The sequence below is a fragment of the Parus major genome, chromosome 1 (assembly GCF_001522545.3).
Source record: "Parus major isolate Abel chromosome 1, Parus_major1.1, whole genome shotgun sequence".
Classification (NCBI taxonomy): domain Eukaryota; kingdom Metazoa; phylum Chordata; class Aves; order Passeriformes; family Paridae; genus Parus; species Parus major.
In genome coordinates, this window is record NC_031768.1 from 13,764,935 (window position 1) to 13,792,105 (window position 27,171).

The 27,171-nt window shown below is 39.6% G+C and overlaps 1 long non-coding RNA gene across 5 annotated transcripts in view; it reads left to right on the top strand.

The window, feature by feature from the left end:
* The window catches only part of LOC107201832, a 339,704-nt gene that overhangs the window by 224,787 nt on the left and 87,746 nt on the right, over window positions 1-27,171 (top strand). The window contains exon 8 of one of the 5 annotated variants that reach the window (XR_002001412.2): window positions 10,555-17,063. The exons of the other annotated variants lie outside the window; for them this stretch is intronic. This is a non-coding gene — a long non-coding RNA (uncharacterized LOC107201832). Of the gene's footprint in view, window positions 1-10,554; window positions 17,064-27,171 lie in introns of those variants that run through there. 5 annotated transcript variants of the gene reach the window in all.

The following is a 27,171-nucleotide window of genomic DNA, read 5'->3' on the forward strand; positions in this document are numbered from 1 at the left end:
ACATGTTTAAAATGTCCTTTAACACTTTCAGCATTTATCTTTGTGACACTTACCTTTTGTCTTGCCAGGTTTTAGTATTTAAGATTAGAGGGGAACCTTTAAACAAGCAGTCTGATGATCTGCATGAAAAGGCTTGATATTGGTCCCACTATCCTTGCCTAGAGACCAGCTACTCCTGGTTAACTGAAGCACAGCTTTCAGAAAGTCACTTAATTCTGGCTTGTGGCTATCAAATTTATTCCTCTAATGTCTTGCTCCAGTGGTCAAGACCTGTCATTTTTTGAAGTGTGCTTTATTTCTCACCTGGCTGTGGATGACCTCAATATTCAATCATTGCCTCTCTATGCAATGGTCTTTTCTAAAACTGGGTCCTTTTGAATCTTTGTCCAGCAGGACAACTAACTCGTGAGTTCCCAGTCCTTTCTTTGACAGGATAAACAGACTCCTCAGTTTTTCACTGCGAGAAATATAAATAAATTTTAATTAAATTTAATTTTACTTAATATTACATAATAATTTTCAATCATTTCAATAATTTTTGTGATCCCAAATAGTTTTAATTTCCTTTAAAATGTAGGTACCAGATTGCTACCTTCTGTAGTAATACTCAGTTTCTAATTTAAGATACTTAAATCTTAGAAGTGCTTTGTGCTGGGACAGAGGTTCTCAGTCTCTTTGCATGACCTACACCCCATGTTCCAACACATACAGAATTTCTTTCAGCTCTGTTACAACAATTTGGACTCAACTTGTGATCTGTTGAGAGCATTCTCTATTTGTGCTCTGTCCTCATTCTCGTAGACATCATTAGATAAATTCCTGTATACAGGCTTAAACCAAATTGTATTAGGAATGATTTTATATTTATTTCTCGAACAGAAATAGAAATGATGAAGAGTATCACTTGGCAATAATTTTGGTGAGAATCACTAAAGAGATGCCCTCATGGGTTGCCATCTGATATCTTAAAACAGTTTAGTGTAAGGTTATTGATATCGTAAAGTGCCAGTTCCTCAGCTGGGATTGTGTGTGTGATGATAAAAAATAAAAATCCATTACATCTATTATGTATCTATAGTACAATCAGACAGGAAGTAAACTCACTGAAGAATGAAATCAGGTTTGTTTTGCCAAATCTTGTGGTCAAATTTTATTGAGTGACTTTCATTGCTTTAATCATTATTAACTAATTTTTATATTTGGGGTTGATGTCAGAATAGCTGTGCTCTTCAGCTGTCCACAGCAGCTGGTCAAGTCTGAACATTTACTGTGTGGAATTTTGTTAAGCACTCTGAGTTAACAATACTGAAGGTAGGTGCATCAGTCACACGTCTCCTTGCCTAGCCCTTTATATGTTAATACTTATTCAGGCCAGCCAGTTTAAAAACTGCTGACAGCTGGAAATAACATCTTATTTTTCAGTGCCTTTTGAATAATAAACACATATTGTGTCTTCATGAATATGTGAACTATCCTGTTTCACTCCAAACAAAAAATTACAATTAGTTATTGAAAACTCTGCTATTTTCCTTCATTACTAGCTGTGCTATCATTCTTCTTCATGACAGGTATGTTTATTATACTAAGAATTCCTTTTCTCCTAGCATAGTTGTTTTAATTCCATATCACTATTCACACTGATGCTCAATTGTATTTTTTCCAGAGCTCTTACCTGCTGATCTCAGTTCCATTTTTCTGTGTTCCAAAAGCTTACCCTGAGTTTACACTGACTGCAGTCTATTCCTCCTGTTTCTCTTTGCAATGTTTGTGACTCAGCTTATCACCTTCATTTTGCTAGTGAACTAAAAAGAGCTTTTAGAAAAACATTACATCTTTTCAACTGTACATCCATGCCTTTTTAATCATCTAATATAAGTTTCTAAAGAGTGTTCTGAGGATCCAGAAAATAAAAATAAAAATATTGCCAGTCAGAAAATAATCACTTCTCATAATTTTCCTCAGCTTGACAAAACTAACCCTTATTCTCTGTTTTTCCACACTGAATGTAATCAGATTGTGATCACTGATCTCCAGACTTTGCCAGCTTCCTCACCAATGACTACATTTTCTTTTTTTTTTAAAGCCAACACAACAAAGCCTGCTATAGAATTGCTTTTTTTGGACATATCATTGCTGTGAGAATGTGCCATCTACTGCTTCAGGACGGCTGTGTTTTACTGCAGGCTCCCTGGGTGAAACCTACAAACACACCAACATTTTTTTCCTGTCTTTGCATTGGGAACAAGTGCTCAGATAGGGAGCTGTGCTGGTCTCCTACTGGGAATCATGTAAAAACAACCCCTGCCCATCTCCCCATCTGTTTTCCTCCTGAGTTTTGTCTGATGTGCATCAGATGCTGTGATTGCACATTTCTCTCAGCTGTACACTACCAGAGCAGTTCCAGGTCTGTAACTCTGTGTTGCTGGGTGGGTCAGGAGACAGAAATAAGCAGGCAGGGATGGGCTCTCCTGCTTGGCAAACCAGGGTCCCATGTGCTGTGGGAGAATGCAGCTGATCTCCCCTCAACATACAGCAGCACAGAACTATTGCCACTGCTGCAAAGTCCACTCTTGGGCTTACAGCAGCTGGATATCCCAGCATTTTCAGAAGTCTTCAGCTGAGTCTGGTTTGAACTGTCTCCCCTGGGTAGCAAGGTAAGGAAAAAAATTTCTTCTAACCAGAGAGGATGATGGTAAATGGACTCAGGTTGTTGCAGGGGAGATAAAGGTTAGATGTTAGAAAAAATTTCTTCAACAAAGGTCAAGCACTGAAACAGGCTGTCCAGGGAAATGGTGGAATCACCATCCCTTGAGGGATTTAAAAGACATGCAGATGTGATGTTTAGGGACAGGGTGTAGTGGTGCATTTGGCAGTGCTGTGTTTACACTCCTTCTTGATGGTCTTTGAGGTCTTTTTGGTTCTAAATGATTCTATGAAATGGTTCATGTCTTGCCTTCTTCTGTGGGTAGACCAAAAATTCTGCACAACCTTAAAGTCAAGCATCCATCACACTTAATGAGTCATTTTCAATTTCAAAATTTTTACACACAGGGAATGAAACCAGAGGAAAAAGGGGGTAGAAAAATGCTGCAAATTTTTGAAGCAACATAAGAGCATTTTTTTCACAGCACTGCAAGAATCTACTCTTACAAACCTGTTTGAAAGCTCTACCACTTTGGTTTGAAACAACATGGTGTTGGGTTTTTCTGCTCTGATGCTCACTCATTTTTAATTACCTTTTGCTACCTAAAAAATTTAGAACACTTTAATTGAAAATAGCCATGATCCACCACCCCCACTCAGTATCAAACATCTGTATGCAGTTGCACCCAGTATTTCAGTTTGCATAACTTATTTGTGACGTTATTAAAGCTGCTTGCATAATAAAATTAAATGCAGTTTACATTTAGCAATGTGTCTGCTCACTTGCCTGTAATCAAACTGACAGCTTTTCCTTTAAACAGTCAATCAAGTCTCTGGTTCTTTCTGGCTCTGTTTATTTGATTGGAGTTGAGATGTCATAAAACAGAATGGAATATTTTACAAGTTCTGATTACATGCTTTGACTTTTTTAGGACTTCAATTTCTTTCATTCATAAAAAAAGAATCTCTGAATTATTAAAAAAATACCACTCTGATTTTCATTTCACAGTTGATGCTACAGTTACCAAAACCACAATCTGAATTCTAAATGTTTTTTCTCAGTCAAAACTAGCTAAAAAGCCTACACATTAAGATCTTAATTGATTAGATTATAGCAACAATTTCACGAATAAGGCATAGTTTTTCCAGGCTATATCCTCTGAATAGAGTTTTATTTAAAGATAAGGCAAAATGATTCTGCTACAGAACAGAATTTAGGAACTGAATTATACATCTGCAGCTGCAAGAGTAGGTGGTTATTTGAAATAAAAAATATTGCCTAACATTTCTCATTACTCAGAAATTAGGTACATATTGTATATGTGTCTCAGTGAGGCCATGTTAGCTGTCACCAAGCTCCTTCATAATTTTGATGTGTCTTAGCATACTTTCCAGACAGATGAGTTCCATGATCTTGCCAGGCACAGAGGTAAGATTGACCAGCCTGTAGTTACCCAGATCTTTCCTTTTTCCCTTATTAAAAATGGGAATTATGTTTCCCCTTTTCCAGTCAGTGAGAGCTTCACTGGACTGCCATGGCTTCTCAAATGTGGTTTACAGTGCCTTAGCAACTTCATCCACCTGCTTCTTCAGGACCCTGTGGGTGCATCTCATCAGGTCCCCCAGACTCATGCACCTTCAGCTTCCTGTGATGGTCTCAAACCTGGTCTTCTCTTATGGTGGGCAGTTTTTCATTCTCCCAGTCCCTGCCCTTGCCTTCTGTGACTTGGGTGGTGTGACAGGAGAGCTTGCTGATGAGGCAAAAAAAGAGTGATTAAGTACCTTAGTTTCCCCCACAGGAGTGTTTCTTTCTTGAGGGGGCCCACATTCCGTAATCTTCCTTTTATCACTCATGTATCTTTAGAAGCTTCTCTTCTTGCCCTTGACATCCCTGGCCAGATTTAATTATATCAGAGCTTTAGCTTTCCTAACCTGATCCCTGGCTGCTTGGGGAATTTCTCTGTATCCCTCCCATGCTATCTGTCCTTGCTTCCACCCTCTACATGTAGGTTTTGTTTGTGTTTGAGTTTGTCCAGGAGCTCCTTGTTCATCCACAGAGGCCTCCTGGCGTTTTTGTCCGTCTTGCTCTTTGCTGGGATGTGTTGCTCCTGAGCTTGGAAAAGGTGATCTCTGAACATTATCCAGCTTCCTAGGGCTCCTCTTCCCTTCAGGGTTGGTACTTTACCAAGCAGATCCCTGAAGAGCCAAACCTGCTCTAGTGAAGCACAGGGCACTGAGCTGGCTGTGCACCCTGCTCAGCGCCCTAAGGGTCTCAAACTCCACCATTCCCTGGTCACTGCAGCCCAGGCTTCCCTGGAGCCTCACATTCCTCACCAGTCCCTCACTTGTGAGAGCAAGGTCCAGCACAGCACAGCACCTCTCCTCAGTGGCTCCTCTGTCACTTGGGGTAGGAAGTTATCACTGGTGCATTCCAGGAACTTCCTGGATTGCCTATGCCCTTGTGTGTTGTGCTTCCAACAGATACTCATGTACCCCATGGGGACCAGGATTTGTGGATATGAGGCTGCTCCTACCTGTCTTTCGAGGGCTTCATCTGTTCAGAACAGATCACCATTATAATGTTACCTGTCCCTGCCCTGAGCTCTCGGTCAGCTCCTCATCCCTGTTCAGGCAGAGCTCCTTGTACTGCAGCTGCTCATTTCCAGAGATGGAGACACCACCTCCTGGCATCCCTGCCTGTGCTTCCTGAAATGCCCACATCTTTCCACTGGAACATTCCCATGCCAGGATCCATTCCACATCTCTGTGATGCCAACAGGATCACAGCCTTGCAGAGGATGCACAACTCCAGCTCCTCTGTTTATTCCCTGCATTTTGTGTGTTTGCATAGAGACATTAAAGATGGACTCTCAATGGGACACCAAGGTTGGTGAAGGGCCTGGAGACTGAGTCGTGAGGAGTGGCTGAGGGAACTGGGGATGTTAAACCTGGATTTCTTTAGGAGGCTCAGGCAGGACCTTATCTCTCTCTAAGACTTCCTGAAAGGACTTTTTAGCCAGGTAGGGGCTGTTCTCCCAGGCAGCCTGCAACAGGATAAGAGGAAATGGCCACAAGCTGCAGCGGGGGATGTTCAGATGGACATGAGAAAGAATTTCTTCACTGAAAGGGTGGTTAAACATTGTAATGGGCTGCCCAAGGTAGTGGTGATGCCACCACACCTGGAAGTGTTCAAAAGATGGCTGGATGTAGCACTTGGTGCCATGGTTCAGTTGATAAGGTGGTGTTTGGTCAAAGGTTGGAACCCAGTGATTTGGGGGTCTTTTCCGATCTTAATGATTTTATGCTTTTATGATTCTCAATGAAGCTGACTTGCTGGCTGGAGTGCCTGCAATTCCTCAGTGCTGTTCTTCAGCTGCTCTCCTGCTGACCTCAAAATGCTCTCCAGGCTTTGGGCATTTCTTGCTGGCCCTGGTATCAAACTAGTGTGATTGGAATAGACATTATCTAAGGATGAAAAATTTAGAGTGCAGCATTACTGAGATATGACTTCTAATAATGATAAATAAGAATCCAAACCAATGATATACCATACACATATTGGGAATACGTGTCATTTATAAATATCTTCAAATATACTTTAACTTCATGATACAAACTTTGAAAAAAATTATAGCATCAGTTTAGGATATCCTTTATTCCTAAACAGTTTAAATGGAACATATTACTAATAGGAATGTTAACACTACTAGTATATATTTTCATATATTTATGGGTATATGATCTGAAAAAGCACTATCTGGAAGCAGTCTTCCACAGGGAAGACAAGGTGGGGCAAGGAAATGTAAGACGCATTAATCAGAACTGCATTCTTTACTTCAAAGTATAATTGATTACATTTTTATGATGGGATTCATTCTTTATTATGAAGCTTTAGTTTTGTGTAATTCCAAAGATGTAACATGACTAGAAATTACAAAAAAAAAAAAGAGAACATTCTGTTCCCTGTACAAAAAAACAAAACAAAACAACAAAAAGCCCCTGCAATAATTCCAAGAGATGAAGACTTAAATCTGTTTTACCTAACTTCAGCTACCTAAAAATGAGGCACCTGGGCTAAACCAGCTCTGCTCCCTGCTTAGCCAGGGCAATGGACATCCCTGAGGCTGTAACCAGCTTCAGGATCCACCTGAGCGCAGTCTCGTCACCTTCTCTCCTAGCAGCTGCAAAGACAGTCCAAGTAACTACACAGAGCTCAGATATGGATTTTACGGGACTATGTTTATATAAGAGAAATCTGACATAAAGACTGGTTGATTATTGTACTATTAATTAACTGTAACTACAGTTTTACCAGCTGCATAAAAGTGAAAGTCTTCTGAATATCTCATTGAGTATAATTAAACTCTGCATTATGAATAGAACTTATTAGGAAGTCAATCTGAAATTCCAAGCCTGAAGGAACTCTTATCCCTGGCCAAAATGTGGTCAATTCTAATAATTCTTCCACATTTAATGTATTGAAGAACTTAAAAATAATTTGCTGTATACTTGCTTTGTGTACTCTGTGAATGGAACTCATAAATGAATTGACAGCAGACATTAAAGGAGTTCTAGCTAAATTATTAGATTCAAATTAATATGATCTATAGACAAAAAAAAAATTAAAACTTAAAAGAAGGTAAAGAGGAATCCTAACTCTATTAGAGAGGAAAAATAATTTGAAGACCAGAAGAGCAAACATTTCTGCTTGTATGAGCAGTTTTTCAAACATTTTTTTAGAAATCTTGATAATTATATAATTTTTGATTTTATGGGATAATTAAATCATATACCAGTCCTGTTCAGTGACTGAAGTACATTTCATTAGCTCTCCATCCATTTATGGGATTGTTTAGCTGCTGCAAACACAATCTAACAATCTAATCTATCAAGCTCCTGTTTGTGGAAATTAAAAACAAAAAAAAATTATTTGGTCTAGTTTTTATATCCATCTTCTTGGTGCCACCAGGGAGACACGAGGGAATGGTGCCTGACTGAGCAGGGCAGCTCGGTGCTGCTCACAGGCTTGGAAGCCCTCACCCCCTGAGCTTTGCTTTGGGCTCCCCCAAGGGCAGGCAGGTAAGCAGGGGAAAGCAGGTGGTGACTGCTGACAGCAACAGTGCTTTAGTTTACAGGATTCACACTGGGCTTTTGCCAAACATAAACAATTCTCTTGCCTCACGGTCATTAGGGCACTGTAAAAGCATTTGGTATTTCCCCTGCAGTGCTTGTGCTTTAACTGCAAATAACTGACAGCAGCAATTTTGTTCCTCAGCACAGCTGTAACCTGATATAGGGTCCCTTGGACTGGTGTCTCATTGCCACTGCCTGCACATTGCAGAAAGAGAAGTCTTTATTGGATGTTTCATGGCAGTTTGACTTTAGCTGAGCTTTTTCTGGTCCTCTTATGAGGGCTGCTGAAAGTGGCTGTCTAAAACCCTTAGGAACTTTGCAGCTACTTTGCAGTGGAGCCATAGTTTCAATGCCTTACATGCGAGGAACTTATATAAGCACAGAAGAAAAATCCTCCTCATCAAAACAAGAGTAACCCCAGACACAGTCTTGTTACAACAGGTTTTCCCCAGCCTTGGAAGACAATATAATTCAAAGCTTCCTGCCAGCTTTTCCCAGTCACAAAGCTACCTGCTAATTCTCCTATTTTGAAAGTGTTTGCTCCAGATCTAAGGCAGCCCTTCAATGTGTCCCAACAGCTGGCATACTTGCCATGGGCTCCAGTACACAGGAAAAAATTATATCATCTGACCAGTCATCTTCTGATTTATAGCCCAGCTCTTCCATGCCCTGTGCTCCCACTCAGCTGTATTTCCAGCATGCTGAGGGATTGTGCTGCTTCATTGTAGAAGGGGGTTCCCAAAAAGCAAAACTCTCATCAGCAAGTGCTGAAAATGTTTAGTGTACAGGGATGACTTTGTTGCAACTGTGATTTGGATGCAGCTTCTATTTGCCTCTGCTGACCAGCTCAGAAAGGGATTATCAAATTAAAAGAATAACTGTTTTCTCCCTGTCTGAGATTACTTTCTACTCTGCTCCCCCAAAAAATGTACGTTTTAATGGTGTCCTTTGAGTGTACTATTGACTTGTTGGTGAACCACAGCTGCACTTGTTTCATGCAGAGAGGTTTTGTTTGAGAACTGCAGAACAACTGATTTTTTCTCTTCTGATGTTGGTGCTAACTACTACTTACTGGGGTCAGAGTCACAGTGTCACAAAATGCTTTTTGCACTTTTGCTTCATGAGCAAAATCTTCCATGCCTTCCAGTCTGAAGCAGAGTGAGGCTCTGTGCACCCTGCTGTTCCTGGATCACACCCTGGGCAGCTGTATCCCAGCAGCAAACCCCCTTGTTCAGGAGCAGATGTGCCTGGGATTCTCTTTCCATCAGATTCAACTACAATTTGACCAAATAAAAATTGCTTCTACCCTCACCGCAGCTTGGCCTGTGTCTTGGTGGTGCAGAGGAGCATCCTCCAGGAGATACTCCCATCTTCAGGAAGGTTTAGAAGTCCAGGTTCTTTTTTCTCAGTTAGTCCTCTAACTTCCATGCTAGTGTGTAAAGTGTAGGATGAATTTTGGAATGAAAATGGTTCTGGTTGCTACATTTGTGCTGGGCTCAATGCTATCACGTGCTTCAAAGCTACCCCTCATGGAAGGCAGATAGAACCCACCCACTGCTCTGCTTCAGCTCATGGTGGCTAAGGTTGCAGCAATTTTATAGATCTGATCAGAAAATTGGAAAGGATGGGGCTAGAAATATCTCCAGGCTACATTTCCTGCACTGTTCAGAATAACTTTTGGGGCTGTAACTGGGGAGGAAAGAATTCCTGAATGTTGTCAGTATGATGCATATACCTCCTTTACAGGACATGACATGAAAATGGCAGGCCAGAAATACTTTGAAAGATGTCAATCAAATGCACACCTTCCTCAGTGCTATCAAAGCATCCAAGAAATACTTTATCTTGAATGCTTCATGGCAGGAAAAGCTGCAGGAGGCAAAAAATGGAAGTTTTTTTAGGTTATTAATGGGTCCATTTATCATAAGTAAGAAAAATTTACATGTTCTCAGGGTATCCAGCCTGAGCAGTGTGCAAGACATCATTTAAATAGATCTCTGTTAGTTTTCAAAAAATTTAAACTGCTGTTCCTGAGATGAAAGATCTTATTTATGAACACAGCTTTCCACATTAAAAATGGAAATGCCAGGCCAATATGTCATATTAAATTAAGCAGCAGTAATGCTCAGACGTGGCCAATCCATCTAATTTGAAGCCAATGAAGAATTATTTTAATTCCAAGCTCATTTAGATTTTATCTAAACCAGAAATGTTTATTTTTTAAAGGGTATGAAGCACATTACACTAATACTGCCAAACTCATTACTTGGAGGAAGGACTAAAACTTTTTAGTCATTAGCCAAAGCCCACTTCTTTCTGGCATTTTAGCAATTTTCCAGGTTTGAATTCAAGGCAGTGATCACATTGACATTTTTGTTGGCAGCAGATAGTCAGGGACGTTATCCCACATCATCACTGAGTGTTTTTGTTACCTTTCATATGCATAAGACTTCCCTGGTTTAAAAAATCATCTGATGATGCTTGGACTGGGATGGGCCTGTTTTATTATTATTTTAGTAGTAGTAGTAGTAGTAGTAGTGGTAGTATTGTAAGAATGAAAAGCAACCTGATTTTCTCCATGTTTAATTTAGAGCACAAACCCTTGCACACCGTCTCTGTGTTGGCGAGGCACGTAGAAGGAAAGCCACAGCATCTGTCAGAGCTGGAGCTGAAGGAAATTCAGCACAGAGGCTCATTCTCTTTGACTTTATTCCCCCCAGACAAACCTTTGTTCTGGTGCTTCCAATGTTTTATAAATGTCTCCTTCTCTGTCCCCAGGAAACATCTGTGTGAGACACATCTGCCTCCTGATCTCTGGCAAACACTGTGACAAGGGGAATCATCTCGGCATCCAGCAAGTGCCACCTCATTTGTCACCATGGTGCCTGTGCTTCCCCCACAGTTCCTCTGTCTCACTTTCTCGGACCCTCAGCTCTGTATTAGTTCATAAAAAAAGGGGATTTGTCTTCACTGTTCCTGAAATTTTATTTTTGAGGTTTATTTTTGAGATTGGGCTATCTGTTCTATGTAGAAGGAAGGACTTAAGGAAAAATTGAGCAATGTATGACTTTATAGAATACTTTATTTAGCTTTTTCAGTTTGTATGACCGGTGATTCCTGCTCTTTCTGTCTCTCATGATTTACCTTCATTAAATGCTCTGATCCATGCTTAAAAAACTTCCATACAGGCCTCCTTCCTTTCTAAACATCACATCTCTCTGCACTAAATGAAGGCAGAAAAGAAAAGCTTCCCAAGGTACAGTGAGCAGAAAGTGTGCAAGTGCAAACCCAGACAGAGGAAAGGATTAATTCAAGCCTGAAAGGTCTCTGTAAGCTGGGAAGGTGTGCTAGGAAGGTGTTTAGCACAGATAAGGACAGGAGACCCAGGGAGACAAAGACTGAAGTTAGGGGGTTTGGGAGGATTCGTGAAAAGGACACCAGGAAAAATAGTAAATAGGGATTTGACTGAACAATGCAGTATCTGTTAGAGAGGTGTTACAGGGGAGCCCTGGCGCTGAGATCAGGGAGCAGAGGAGCTGGGGAGGAAGGGAGGCAGTCACAGCAGTGCCTGCAGAGAGTGGCAGGTGCTGAGACCATGAGAAAAGCTGGGCTGTGAGTCCAGGTCCCTGATCTACCAGCAAACAGTGGAACGACGATTAATTACATCACAACTTGAAAAGTGGTGTTGTTTTCCACCCCTTCAAATAGAGTCCACTATTTACACTTGAATCCACTGATGGGCAGGATTTTTTCAAAGACAGAAATGAAAAACTGATTTTAAAAATCCAAATTCTGTCTCACAAACATTTCCAAAAAATAGAAGACTTTGAAAAAGTAGTCTGATGAGCTAAAAATCTTGCTGTTTATACTCAGATTGAAGAAAGGCTGTCTGGAAGTTTCATTCTCATGCTATTTTTGCATTTTATTTGGAAGCCCTTAGGGTCTCAAGCAGAAGCTGTATGTAAGAGAAAATGAAAAATTTATCTGAATACATCTATCACAAAACCAACACAAATGCAGGAAAAAAGGTACCTCAGGCTAAGAGAATCTGGAAAAATTGAGAAGGAAGGCTACAGGGAGCTCTTTGAAAGGATTGGTGCTGGTGTTCTCTGGAGCCCTGCGAGAGGGAGCACTATTTTTTTCTGGAAGAAAACAAAGAGAATTGCAAATATCATGAACAGACTTAAACATACTGTCCAGAGAGTTGTACCTCCATTTTAAGGTTTTTAACTGCCCACAAAACATAACTTTAAAGAGTGTGAGATATGTCTCTATGGTGAAAAGGAAGCCCTACTCCTTCCTCCTCAGAATGGAAGCTGTGCTGCAGAGGACCAAAAAAAAAGAGGGGTCTGCTCTTATATGCTTAGACCCATGAAAGCATGAGGGAGGAAATCTCTGGCCTTCAGTCCCTCCTGGCAGAGGCACCTGGGCCTGGGAGACAGGAGCATGTGGTGGTCATCCTGAGCCTATCTGCACATACTGGTTTGAGACAGTTCTCAGGACAACACCCACATTTGAAAGTCAGTCTCACAATTTCCAGCAGTAACCTTCTCTTAGTTTTCCCTTTGGACTGGTTTAAGTATCTCCTTGCTTGGTAAGATGGGTGTTGTGGATGCCATGTGGATGCTAATCTGGAAGGGAACACCTGCCTGGCTGGGCTGGCACAGCATCACTGACTCCTGGTCTGAGTAACTGGAAACTGAGGGTTTGCAGCACTGAGTATCACAGTGCTGAGGCCTTTCTTGCAATTGCTTCAAATCTCTACTCAGCAGCCATTAAGTCTTCATGAATACACAGCAAGCATAAACTTACATGCTTTTATTGCCTCAAGTTCTTCAAAAGTACTGTCTTGAAACACAGTATGATGGAGTGGTTTAACAACAATTAAAAAAGATAATCAGGATATCTGTTGTATATCTGCACTGCTATAATTTGTTTAGTGATACATCCCCTTACTGTTTGCTCAGCTTCTATATGAGTTTAATTTCAAATTGACATTTGGTCTTTTGTCTTTTTGTGGAAAAGCAACCATGATAGTATTTAATTTCAAATTTTCTGTTTAATCTATCATTTTAAAAATAGACCAGAGTTGAGTTCTGCAGTACTTTTAAAATAAAATAATGGTTTCACAAAATCATGTTAGCTTGAAGAAAACATTCATATTGTCATGTTAGTGTTTGCTCAGTGACATAATTTGGTTCCCAAAAACTTCTATAATTTATCATCTGTGGCAAGAGAGAAGAAAGATCCCCTCTGATTACATGCCTGATGGAATAATGTTGTTAGCATTTCTGTTTCTCTCTCCAGAGGCTTAGGGTCTTTGTTTTGCAGGGGATATGGAGGAATAAAGTATTCATAAAATGGGTGAGAAAATTATTTTACATTTACAATAATTGCGTCCTTATATTTATCACTTTCTCAAATAAATTTCTTACAAAAAACCCCAAAAGCTTTCTTAGATGCAAATGGCATTTTTCACATTAACTGTTTCTAGGGTCCCATGTTAATGCTTTTTGGAAGCCTATTGCTCCATTAGTAATAGATGTTCTCACTCTGCCAAGTTATGTGACAGATAGTTGATAGCCAGTGATGAGCTAACATACATATATGCTAGACAGGTGCTTTCATGCCATTGAATTACCATCATCTGCATTTCAACTCTGTTTTGGCACCCTAAAAGTACCCAAGGAGAAAACAATCAACAGTTACAGAACCTGAGATAGGAAAGGTTACAATGGATTCTCAGCCCAAGCATCTTCCTGGCTGGCAGCTAATTTTGCTTGCCTAGGCTGATAAATATGGAAATTCATCTGCCTGATGTCAGGTGACTCGAAAGGTGCCTGTGTCTTCCATGCTTTACAGTCTCAGCTGATATCTCACTAAGTGGTACCTTCTGAGATGATTTGGGGGCATGAGAAAACACATTGTCAATGAAAAAATCTGTTGCTGAAATTCTTACAGATCCTCAGAAAAATATTCCTTTGGCAATTTCCCTCAGCAACCCAAGACCCTTAAAACCACAGGTTTCATGTTTTCTACAGTTCTGGTGATCCTCACCCAGAGCTTTTTCCTTTACCCATTTCTGTCTGCTTCTAATGCAGCCCATTTCTGGAAAATACTGCTTCTGACCATGAAAAAGGTCTATTTCTAGAAAATTCTTTGGTCTTGCTATCCCAGAAAGCACTATACTGGCTGGCTAAAAGTACTGAGGCTCCCAGACCAACAAACAAAATTCTTTTTAAAACATTGATGTGAGAGAGGGCATAATTTGGAATATCAAAGCCTGCCCTGTCAGAGCCACCCTTGTTGTTATTTACCAGAGGTCCTTGTCTCCCCTTAGCTTTCCCACTGTACATGTCCAAGATCCACTGTTTTAAAAACACTTCTGAGGAAGCTTTAAGAGTCTTATCATTTTCTCACTGACAATTGTTGGTCAACCGCACCAGTTATTCACAGTGTGAATTCATCAGAGAGGCTTTAACAACACTTGCATGTTTTGTGCTTCATTTTTTTATTTAAATTTGTCCTGCCTTTTGTGCCTTTTTTCCCCACCACTTTCTCCTCTGTCACTTGGCAGTGTGTAAAGCTGTTTCAATCACTCTGTAGTGTATTTATCTGTTGCAGTGATAAAAGGATACACTCCCATCCTTTCAAACTGTCATTTGCTTAAAAGAAATGTCAACAGTGCCAAAATCCATGATGCTCATAGCATTCACACTTCAGGGGTAGAATTAAATGGCTAGATTAAGACCCATGTGGGTCAATTTTTTCATGCATTACAGCTAAATGAAGTTGAATGTTGCAAATGGAAAATGCCTCTTACCAAGCACTTAACATAATCTCTTTCTGTTACCTTAGACACCTAGAGAGAGCACACATCTTGCATTATCTCACATGCTGAAGGTCCAGGGGAATGTCAGCCACAAGAGCCACTGTATGGGTTTTCCTACCAGTGCACAGAGGTAATTCTCAGCACAGCTGTTCTGGGGAGACCTGGGGAAGGATGGAGGTGGATTTCAGAAGTCCAGAGAGAAACACCTCAAGGTGCTGCTCTGAATCCAAAATAGGCCTCCTAAGCCCTAATGCTCTTTCAGCAAGTGATTCACATAAAGCCCCAGAGGAGGCTGCTCCTTGACAAAATCCATGGTGCCATGTGTCACTTCTGACAGAAGAACAGCTGTCTCCATAAGCTTCATTTGAAAATGGCAGGAAATCATTTTGTGGAGATGGCAGGGTGTTCCAGCTGCTGCAGATTAGACAAGTCACCTTCAGCACACTTGGTATGCCAACCTGAACAGGCAGTAAAAAGAAAGTGGATGATGAAGCACTACTAATTTGCAAAACACTTAACCTGTATGCAATTATCATATATAGTGCCCCTAGCAGATCAGCTCTGCCACTCTCCACTGTTACAAAACAGCAGACCCATGCTGGGAATCACCATAGGACTAAAGCTTCATGCAACTGGATTAAAAAGGTAGGATGCTGTGTAATTTTCTACAAACCTGCTTATTTAATTGGTACTAGCAGAAAAAGCAGTACTCCTCATTTCCTGAAGAAGTTAGGGAAGCACAAAGCGAAGAAAAGAGCATTTCCTTTCTAGGCAAAGGTGATTTGTGCAAATATTAAGGGCGAATGGGTAGCACTGTGTTTTTTTTCTGTAGTTTTTGTTCACAGCAGGAACCTAAGGTCATTAACTACAGATAGAATATACTTCCTATTTCACAGCCAAGATTACTAATAGATCAGAAACTGCAAGGGTTCAGAAAGTTGTAATGATTTGACTTTTTTATAAATCTGTTCACTGAAGTGGATGCTTTAAGGAAGAACAAGTGCACTACCTAAATCATAAATCAGTGGGGTTTATTTATTGTTTGAATTAAAACAAATAATACAAAAATTAGGTAGTAGATCTTTTTCTGCTTTTATAAGGTGGTTAAAGACTGTGCCCTCTGGCATTTGTTGGACTTCTAGTTTCTCAAATTTTCTGATTTTCATCTTAAGTACTTTCTCTCTATACTAGAAATATGTAAGTGCAAGACACATGTCTTACCTCTAAGTCTCCAATATGGGGGTTTTATGAATTATGAAAGACCTGGAAATGAGCTTCAGGTCTGAATTATGTGTTTACCAGCAGAAAAAGTTTATGAGAATTACCCATTCTGTTTTTATTGCCAATTTGAACTACCTACAGGTCTTTCTTCTCTCCTGCCCATCAACAGCCATTCTTGGAGAGCTAAATAAATTACAGGTGCAGTTTGGGTTCTGCTGCAATAGAAAACACCACCCTGGTAAATGTTGAGAAATGCCAGGAGCTGTATTGACTAACTCCTTTGCTGGAGTCTCAAACTGAGCACCACCCTCAGTGCAGGTGATACCCATTTCCATGTTTCCCTGGAGAAAGGGGATTTATTTCCAGAGTCTGCTGTTCCATGGATCTTGAGGGAACTGCAGTTCTGAGGACTGTTTTCTGTTTTTCATCCACCTGCAACAAGTCTCACCATCTCCATTAAAATCACAAAAGAAACAAACAAAAAAGAGTTTTGGCTTATAATTTTTTATGGTCTTGGCTAGGGTCTTTATTGGACAGTTGCATACCTGTGCCAGAGCTGAGATCTCCTCATGCCAGGTGTAGAGGCAATGGATACTGCAGACACCCCTGAGCAGTAGGTCTGAAGGGCTGGCCAGGTATAGACACAGATTTAACCAACATCCCCCAGACCTTCAGTTCACACAGGCTCCTCGTATTTGGGGGTTAGCCTCTATTTTACATTTTTCTTATCTCAAATTCTGTTGCTCCAAGCATTTCTTACTAATGGCCTCAGCCCTGACACAAAGAAAATTGTTTTCTGAATGGTGATAAAGTGATGCCCCTGAGGGAAACATGGTGATATTGCTCCTCCCTCTGTCAAAAGAGATTCTGGGCATAAAGTATATCCTTTACACCAAAAATAAAAACTGCTGCAAGTGGAATCACCAGAAATGTCATTTATACCAGGGAGGATAACCTGCAGCTGTTCAGGGCTCCTGTATGAATCTTTTGTTTGTTTTTGTTCCTCATTGTAGCGATGAGACACAAATATTTGAGCCTTGCAGGCTGGAGGACCTGGGTATCATCATTAAACAGGCACAGGAAGAAGTGGTACCTGTGCCAGGTAATCACACTTGGCCTGAGCCTGGAAATCCCACCACAACTATTGAACATACCGAAGAATTTGGCAGCAGATTCTCAGGGTTACCCCAGAGGACTTCTGCTGCTTGAGCCATGTGTAACTACATTTGGTTCTGTGATAATAAAACTTCTCTCATGTATGCTTGAATGTTCTTGTATTTATTTTCCTTCATAAGCTCCTTTGTCTGGCACATGACACCAAGGAAAAGAGGGGGGATTATTCATTCCCACAGCCCAGAAAGTGAACTGAAATCACTGAGTGGGTGTTTTTGTGAGAGGGCACACTGAGTGTAAGGTCGGCTCATAAATGTGAATCCCTTATCAGAGAATGGGAACCCTGTCTGCTTCAATGTCATAAGTGTAAAATATTTTTCCCCTCTATTTTTAAAGCAGTGCTATGTACCGTTTGGTTTTATTTCTGTCATGCAGCTAATGAATTTTGGAGACTTCAAACAGAAGTTGGCCCTTCTGCCAGTTTTGTATCAGAGCTGTGTGTCTGGCAAGACCACTTATGTTTGAGTTATGTTTGACCACTTTATGTTTGAGTTTGAAGATAAGCCCACATGGGCTTCAGCCCAGTCCTCTCTGTGGCTTGTCTGTAGCTATCTGACTTGGAGTACCAAACTGGAAAAGGGTCTGTGTCTATAGGTTTTCTTTTGTGCTCTCCAAATCATCTTCTGGAGCACTAAGTGTAGTGAAAAGCCTCTTTGCTTGGTAAAAGGACTGATCTCTTGGTGTCTCACATTTTTAAATGAAGAGATGGGAAGTGGAGATTTAATGTCTAGTCTAGCAGATGAGTATCTAGAACAAAACCCCCCCTGGACTGTAGCGGGTCTCTAGGAAAATACCAGATACTGTTACTGCAAATGCTCAAAAAGTGTGTCAGGCTGGCTGTGACTGCTTTGCAGCCTCTCCTAGTCAGGTGTCAGCTCTGATCCCTGACCTCCAGAGTGGTATTTCTTCTAGTGCTGACTTCAGTAGTTACAAACCCATTATCATTCTGAGGGTGCTAATTAAGTGCCAGGATCAGAAAAGGTATTACAGGACTTGCGTGGCAAAAGAGATCCACCTCATGAGCCTCCCTCATGACAAATGTCTCTCAAGTTGAACTGACATTAAAGGAGGGTGTCACCACAAGTAGGAGTGAAACAGAAGTATTTGTCAGGAGAAGACATACTGAGCAGACCAAAAGTTAGCTATAAATGAGGAGCAACAGTCATCTGGAATAATGTATCAGAAAAAAATTTAAAAGTCAAAATCAATAAACAGCAATGAGACAATCAGCTGATACCAGTAAGGACTGAGAGTGATGGGTGGTGAGTATCTCTTCAATAGTTTTATCCAAAGACTCTTATTCTTTACTCTTGGCCTACTTTCTGTCCCTTTTTTTTCAGTCAAATATGAAGAAGACAAGATGTATTGCCTGCCTGGTGCACAATCTCCCTGCCTGTGTTAACATTCAGATTTTATCACAGTACCACCATATAACAATGCCATAAACATTTACACTAATTTTGAAGTCAAGAAAGGGCAATGGTAATTTGCCAGTGCAATAATGTTTGTGAAGCATTCATGAAAAATGACAGGCAGGGAAACAAGAATAATTGGCGCTAATGGAGACAAAAGTCCACAGTTATAAATATATGGCACTTTAGAAAATTGATTTAGTACCTCTAGTGGAAAGCAAAAGGGAGAGCACATGATATCCAGCCATTCACAATCTACTTATCATGAGTCTTCCTGATTGAACTGGTATCAGCACAAATCAGCAAAGTAATATTATTGATACCAACAGTGTTCTACTGGTACTAAGTCAGTGTGAGATCAGAATCAGTTTGAAGATAAGGGTTTGAGTTACCTTTCCTCATGATTCTTGGTAACATATATTACCAAGGAATTTTTAAATGTACACATGGCTTAAAGCAAGGTCAGATGTGCAGCATTTTGCATTTCTTGTGTCAGGACCTTATAAACCAAAAAAGTTGCTATAATGTTTTCTGTAAGACAAAGAGTCATGCTTCCTAGGGTACCACTTTGTTTTCCTTTGGGAAGTCTTGAACTTAGCATTCACTAAGAATCACTTGTGGTTTGGTTTGGGGTTTTTTTTAAGAGGAAACTCCCTGTACTTGATTTCCCAAGGAAAAGCTGGATTTCTTAACACAGAAACTTTGAAAATATTTTATGTGGAAATTGATGTTTAAGTATCTAATTAAGGCATAAACCAGAATATACTCTGAGAAATAGTAGCATACCTATCATATCAATCAACATATCATATGTTGAACTCACTCTGCTCTCCAGCCAGATTTTGCCAGTGGGAGCAGAACACATTATTGCAAAATTTCTATCATTAGATGCCTAAATATAAATGCAGTTTTGTTTCACATACTTGGACATTATGAGTATTTAATTTTTAAGCAGTCTTTCTTAGTCTGTGTGTTTCTAAATATTACATCATACGTGATTTGATATTTAACCTGTGATGATTGATTTAATTTATGTAACATATGGCTAAATTAGACAACTATTTCCCAAGCAATGCTTCCCATATGGTGCAATGGCCAGGAGGTTGATAATTCAAACATTTTTTCATTACATTGAGGTATTCCCTCTGTCAGAATAGTTCTCCAGCCTTTTGCTGAAATTCCCTGAGGAGTATAAAGAGGATTTATTGGTTGATAATAATGGATATCATGACTAGTATCCCTTGAGCATTCAAAATCTGACACACACAACAAATTTCCTCCACTCAGAAAAAGAAAATGTTTTTCCTAAGCACATTCACTTTGTAACTGTGTGAATTTGGGGCATGCCCTTGTCATTTTTTGAGCGGGAGCAGAGAATGCTGTTGAGCCTGAAGATCAACAAGAAATTTTTGCATGTGCATATCACTTCTCCCACAGAATTTTCAAGAGATTGCACTTGCCTTGGGTGATTTACAACAGGATTGTTTGATTCCTTTTTCAAATGTTACTCAGGTGATGTTTTTCTATGTCCTTCTATGTCCTTCTTGCAAGAGAAATACATCTTAAATATGCCTTACAGGGAGATTTGCATCTGTAAATTTTGTCATCCATCTTTCAGGGAGAGTAAAAAACAATGAAAGGAAGTTGGGAAGAAAGCACTGAAAAGCCACTAAATTTGCTCTACAGGTGTAGGAGAAAAAAGATTATTCAAGGAAAATGTATTTGAATCTAATAACATGCACAACTCACACATTTTAAGGCAAGACTGAGAAATAACTGCTGTTAAGAAGTCAAGCTTTCAAATAAACCAAACTGTAGTGAGTATACTGTTCCTAAGATGCAACCTTTTAAGGCTTTCAAAATCTTCAGCTAAATATTATGCCACTTTTTTGAAATTACAGTGTTAACTTGCATGAACGAGCAGCATCAGAAAAAATATGCAAAAAAATAAGATAAAATTGTCTAGAGACAGTTACTGCAATGACATCAAAATACCTTTATTTTTAAAATTAAATTTTAAATATAATGTAAATATAATTTAAATATAAATATAATTTAAATACTTGTAAATATATTTTATTTTTTAGTTCTGGGAGTGTTTTTTGCTTTTGAAAAAATTTCTTTCTTTAAGAAAAGTAGAGGATGACTAGCAATAGCATCAGAGTATTCTATTGTCCTGATTCATCCCACTTTAATACACATATGTATCATGCCACAATTGAATCACCTGCTCTTGTTCCAGGCATGCACACATCCATTTGGATTGTTTATGGCCACTGGATGGGGGCCTACAGTTTGGTAAAGGAAACTTCTCTTTCACCAGAAAACTGCTTGTCATAGTGCTGAAACTGTGCAGCAGTGATGACAGAATCACTTAAGTTGGAAAAGACCTTTGAGATCATTGAGATCGCTTAGACCCTCTGCTGAAGTGCATTCCACTTGGCTCCAAATTTTGTCTGGGATCTGCAGGGCATTTGTACACTGGACTACCTCAGCCTTGGATCTGCAAACCATTATCTTGTCTTCTGGCCTGTGGCACAGCTCTGGGAATGGCACAGCATGGCCATGAGCACTACAAAGAAGTGATCTCTTACTCTCAGTAGGAGTATCTTCTTCGCCATCAGTCTCTTGATGTGAACTGAGGGCTCATTAAATGGTTGAGTGACTGAATTCTCAATACTACACTCATTCATGGCAGTCCTACAGACACATGCTAAGCTGTGCCCCTAGCTGATGTGCAAGCACACATTAAGCCAGTCTACGTGGTCAAAAGAGAGAAGCATATCTCAGATGAAAGATAGTAAGCCAAGAACAGAGAAGGAGTGATTTTCATTACTTCTCTCTGTTTTAGCTTGCAGTATGAGCCTGCATATTACCTTGAAGTTATTGGCTCATCTTTGCCCTGATTTTTGATTGCCCTATAGAGATGCTCAGAGAGCTGGCCAGAATCTAGCACAGGATGAACATACATTCATGCAGCACGTGGATGTACCTGTGAAATTTGTGTGCAGGCTTTATCTATTATACCTATTCTGTATGTTTTATTTGGGTGTACATATGTATATGTATATATGTGTATATATATATGTATATATGTATCTCTGTGTGTATATATATATATATGTATGTGTGTATATATATATCTGATGTGGATACAGATGCTCCCTGTGCAAGTTGAAGGTGGTGCTCTGTCTTGAACCTTGCCTTCTCTGTCCATCTCCATAGAGACATTCAAAGGGGAAAAACAACAGTATTCAAGGAAAATAGTACTTGTGTGTCCAGAGTACACAGGGGTCTGTTCAGACTGGATCAAGGGGCTAAGACCAACTGTAAGATTCAAGAAGGCCAAGTGCCAGGTCCTGCTCTTGGGTCTCAACAACCCCAGGCAGTGCTCCAGGCTTGGGGAAGGGTGGATGGAAAGGTGTCCAATGGAGAAGGACCTGGGGTTGACAGCTGCTGAACATGAGCCAGGGTGTGCCCAGGTGGCCAAGAGGCCAATGGCCATTAGAAATGGTGTGGCCAACAGGGCCAGGGCAGTGATTGTCCCCTGTGCTCAACACTGGTGATGCTGCTCCTCAAATCCTGTGTCCAGTTCTGGGCCCCTCATCACAAGAAGGACCTTGAGAAGCTGGAGTGTGTCCGGAGAAGGGCAGCGGAGCTGGGGAAGGGTCTGGAGCACAGGTCTGGTGAGGAGCAGCTGAGGGAGCTGGGGGTGTTCAGCCTGGAGAAAAGGAGGCTCAAGAGGGATATTCTCATCTTTTACAACTACCTGAAAGGAGGTTGTGGTAAGATGTAGGTTGGTCTCCTCTCCCAAAGCACAAGCAATAGGACAAGAGGAAACAGCCTCACTTTGTGCTAGGGGAAGTTTGGGTTGGATATTAGGAAACACCATCTTCATGGAATGGGTTTCCAGCCATCAAAACCATCCCTAGAGGTATTTAAAAGATTAGTAGATATGGCACTTAAAGACAGATTTCATGGTGGACTTGGCATTGTTGATTGTTGGACTCAATGATTTTAGAGGTCTTTTCCATCCTAAATTGTTCTGTGATTCTATTATCAGGACATGGAACTTAGTGGCAGGCAGCTTTTGAATACTTCCCCTACCTCAACATTCCTCCTATCCTTTCCTCTCAGTTTTGATAAGAAACTATAGGATATAACATCAAAAATCTGCAAACACCTACTCAGAATCTTTTTAAACTTCCCTAATAAGATAACCATTTCTCCAGTTTTATAATTAGCTCATTTTCCTCCAAAGGACATCTGTGCTGATGGAGGACATTGTTCTTTGCCTTAGAACTTTTGAGCAGTACCCAAAGAATGTCTTTCCATTAGGACTCTACTGCCCCAAATCCAATTCTTTCCCAGAAAATTAGAGAACTTTAGAGGAGAATCATAGGTCAGTAGGTGATTTAAAATCCATTTGTCCAACTTAAACTGTATGGAAACTTAAAAATCAATAAATTAATGCCATTCAAAGGTCAATTTTTAAACAGAAATTGGTATTAACCTATTCCTATGGTCATTGTGTGTCCATACAAGAAAGACACAGATACAATAACAGTTGAACAGGTACAATAGCACTTGAAAAATGAAAGTATTTATTTCTTTACTTAATGCAAATGTAATAACTTACCCAAAATGATTGATTAGCATGACAGAGCCCAGAGTGGGTGTCTAATAGATGATGGATATATAAAATTTGAAACTGAGAACAATTTTCATGTTCATTTAACTCTTTCTTAAAGGGTTTAAAATTACTATTAAAACTAAATCAGGGGCAATTGTCAGGACTTGGTTGAATGATGCTCACTCAATGCAGATTATCTGTCACCAGGCTACAGGTTATTTGTTGAACTAATGATCTAAAACATGAGCTAATAAAAAATAATATAAACCCAAAAGCAATCATAAAAGAAGCTGATAGGAGTATGACAGACAAACCACTCTGTGGGAACAAAATAAGCATGACCAATGTGTACTAGGCATCAAGGGGGGTTGGCAGTAAAATTTGTCATTGGATTTCTGTTTCTCACAGATATTCATAATTAATGGTAAGCCATTTTCTGCTCCTTGAGTCTCTGGATAGCAAGTAAAAGCTCAGATAAAAATCTCCAAATTAAATAGAATTGGATTTAGCCACTACAAATCAGATTTAAGAGGATATAATCATCATTGCTGTGTTCCTGTTACAGTTGTTGATGCTACTGGAGCAGCAAAAGTGCTGGTAGGATATAGCAGGCACACAAACTGATGGAAGAAAACAATCACTTCTCTGAGCTTGCCACTGCATGCCCCAAAAAACAGCAGTCTGCTGCTGCTGCCCCTCTTTCTCCATGTGCCCATCCAGGGAGGCTGGTATGACCACTCTGAAATGTAGCAGTGGTAAGGTTTTCTTTAGGAAGAACCTTAGGAAAGAGGCAGATAAGGATAGAACTGAGGTCTCAGGAGCAGGCAGACCAACACCATTTCTATAATAAAGTCTTCCCCCTCCCTCTCAGGCACTGCAGCCTTGGGGAACTTAATGCACCCAAAGATGAGGTTCAATCCATGCTGACCTTGAGTCTAAAGGTTCCAGACAGATACCACTCAAGGCCCATTGCAAGTATTCATGTCAGAAAAAAAGTAAACAAATGGCATGTCAGAGTAGCTTAGGAGACTGAAAATCACTGTTTTCCTTTATCTGAGTCAGCTCTTGATAAACTAGGTGAGCCCTAGAAACCAATAATACTCAGAGAGGACTTGCAAATTGTTTTGTTGAACAGATCTGTTAATGCATAATTGAGTAGATCAATTATCTTTTCTTGTTCGACCTTTGGCAGAAAAAATTGTCCATTTTTTCATGGATACTTTGGGGGTTTTTTTTTATAAAATTTCTCAAAGATGATCATAAATCCTGCTTTAGCTGGTTGCAGAAAGAACATAAAATGTCCATTTTCCTGGGAAAACAGCACTAGAAAATAACTTTTAGGGGGTATGGAGAAAAAAATAAAAATAAATAATTCAATAGCTTTTGAACCTCATTTCCACACCTTTTACACTATAAATTTTCTTTAGAGTTCTTTTTTCAGTCATGCTTATGTCATCACTTTGACAAGAATCTCAATAAAATTGTAGATTATTTAGTTTTCAAAGGCAATACTCAAAAAATTCTGTCAGATGAGGTTCTTAACTAGTGGAAAAGATAGCAACAGATTTCTCAAAGCATTTCATCTAATACTATTTGCTTAAAATAATAGCATTTAATGAAATAAAATGTAACCTTTTGTAAATGGATACTTAAACTGACTGAATGATACATGTCAAGTTACAGAATTAACAGGAAAAATCACCTCCCAAAAAGATTGTCAACAGTCAAATCACCAAAAACCTGCTTTTAGCTTGGTGCTTTTTAATATTCTCACCTATGACATGGAAAAAGGTATGAATCATTGCTGGTACTGTTTTCAGATGGCACAAACATTAACAGATTGGGAAATAATTACAAGCAGAAGTCAATTCTACAGGATGATTTGTATCTCTTATGATTTTGTGTCCACATAGGGTGAAATCTTCCATAAAGATGAGTTGAAGGCCTATGGAAACATCTACTGGGCTTCAAAACTAGGTATCAAAGCCATAGAAAAGCTTTGAGGACTTGAATAAATCTGTCTTGAAAGACCATGTGGTGTGCAATAAATATGGCTGGAATATAGACTGAGCAATAAAAGGAAAACACAATGCTGAATAATTGTCCATAAGTGAACACAGTCTGTTTTAATCCACTGAATGACACAGACATCCTGTGAAGAACTAGATTGTTCCTTTACTGCAACTTTATGGTTTAAACCTACCATACATGGTAAATTATGAAAGAATTAGTGTGTGCATATCCTTGTGAATAAGACCTCAGCTATCTGACAAATCTTAAAATATTAATCACAAATATGTACCACTCTCATGGGCTAGTATGTATGTCTCAGCAGTCTACTTTGTTGAATTGCAGGTATAGATCCACGTTTGATACCTGAAATTCATTATTCTTTACTGTCATGCATAAAACATTTTGATATTTTACTAAGAAGAAGGAAATCACTGCATTTAACATAGATAAGTGGCCTTGGCATGCTAAGCAAATTAGTTATGAACATTAAATCCACTGAAAATTACTGGCTCAATTAGTAGGTGGATATTTGCAACAATGGTATTGATTAAGGCAAAGTATGTCTGGTTTCCAATTGATTCATTAGCCAACAACTGTGATGAAAATGTTAACTCTATAAATTAAAATAATATCTAATAGAATATTTGCAGATTTCTTCCTGCACCCAGACTCCTGCTTCCTCTGTAGGAAGAAGTTGTTGTTACTAAAGCAAAAAACATATCATAACCAATTTCTGAATTCCAAGGAAGTGAAAACTATGCTGAGGTTTCAAGAAGAGAGAAGGAAAAAAAAAATTTCCTAAGCCACTTTAACTGTAGCAAAATAAAGGTGTCAATATTAAAAAATTTGATTTACACTTATTTTTTAGATAAATATTGCATTTAAAGTTTTTTCACAGTCTACAATTGTCAGAAAAAAAGAGGAATAAGCTGATCAAGCAGAAGAAGTAACCCTAATTGAATATGAGTGACTTTCAGGAGGTGGTTATGAAGAAACAAATAGAAATATTCCAATAAGTTAAGTTGATAGACTTAGGTTATCTCTTTGTGTTGTTTTGTGTGTCCAAAGTATACAATGACTGATCTGGGATGATATTTGAAATGTATCATTCATCTGGGCTGCTAATTTTTTATCTTTCTCTGTGCTGCTCCTAGCGAAACATCTAAGAGTAAAATTTGTTTGCATTTGTTCAACACCAAAGATGCTTTTATGCTAGGCAGCACAGAGGAAAGTAAATAGAAAAAACTCCAGAGAGGATGAGACATGGATTTATAGAAAGCCACATAGAATTCATCAGTTTGCTTTGAAACCTCACCATCATTAAAAAAAATGAGGTAATGTGTACTTCCATTACTAATTCACACTTAAAAACTACCATGCTATTCCAAAATGGTTCCTTGTGATATGTGGGTTGACACTGCTGATGGGTGCCACACACACAGAAAAAGTGTTTTGCTTCCTCCAGCTCCCAAGACGAAGGGGATAAGGACAGTATTTTCCTTATGGCTGTCAAGCACAAAAAAATCCCCCAAGGCAACCCAGCTGAAAATGTAAAATATAAACCAACCAAACTCAAACCCACAGCAAACTTATGTGCATGAGTGTGGTTTGTGCCACTGTGTCACAAATGTCTCTGCCTCTGCCCAAGAGGGAAGAATGGGAAATATCCAAGAGGTATGCAGGCAGCATCCCTGAAAAGCTCTCAGGCTATTGGTTAAAGCTCAGTTATAAAGCTTGTGCTCACATTGGGTTTGAAATCTGATGTTACATAAATATTTACTGCTCATTGTCAGCGTTGCTAGGTGTTGTTGATGAGGGAGGGCAGAGAAAACTGCCCCTGGCAGGTGCTGCTTGGGAAAAGCAAAGGTGAGTGTTGGAAGCAGAAGCACTAGGAATTGCAAAGGCAGGTACAAACAGATCATCATCAAAAGGTTTGACTAAGGCACATCACAGAACTCCATAAATGACATTAAAAATTTAGCTCAAAACATCTAAACCATTTTAAAATGATCCATAGTCACTCAAGATCTAGATTGAAGGATTTTTTGTGGTTTTGGAGTGTTGTTGCAATCATATCCTGGAAGCAAGCTTAAGTCAACCATCCTAGTAAG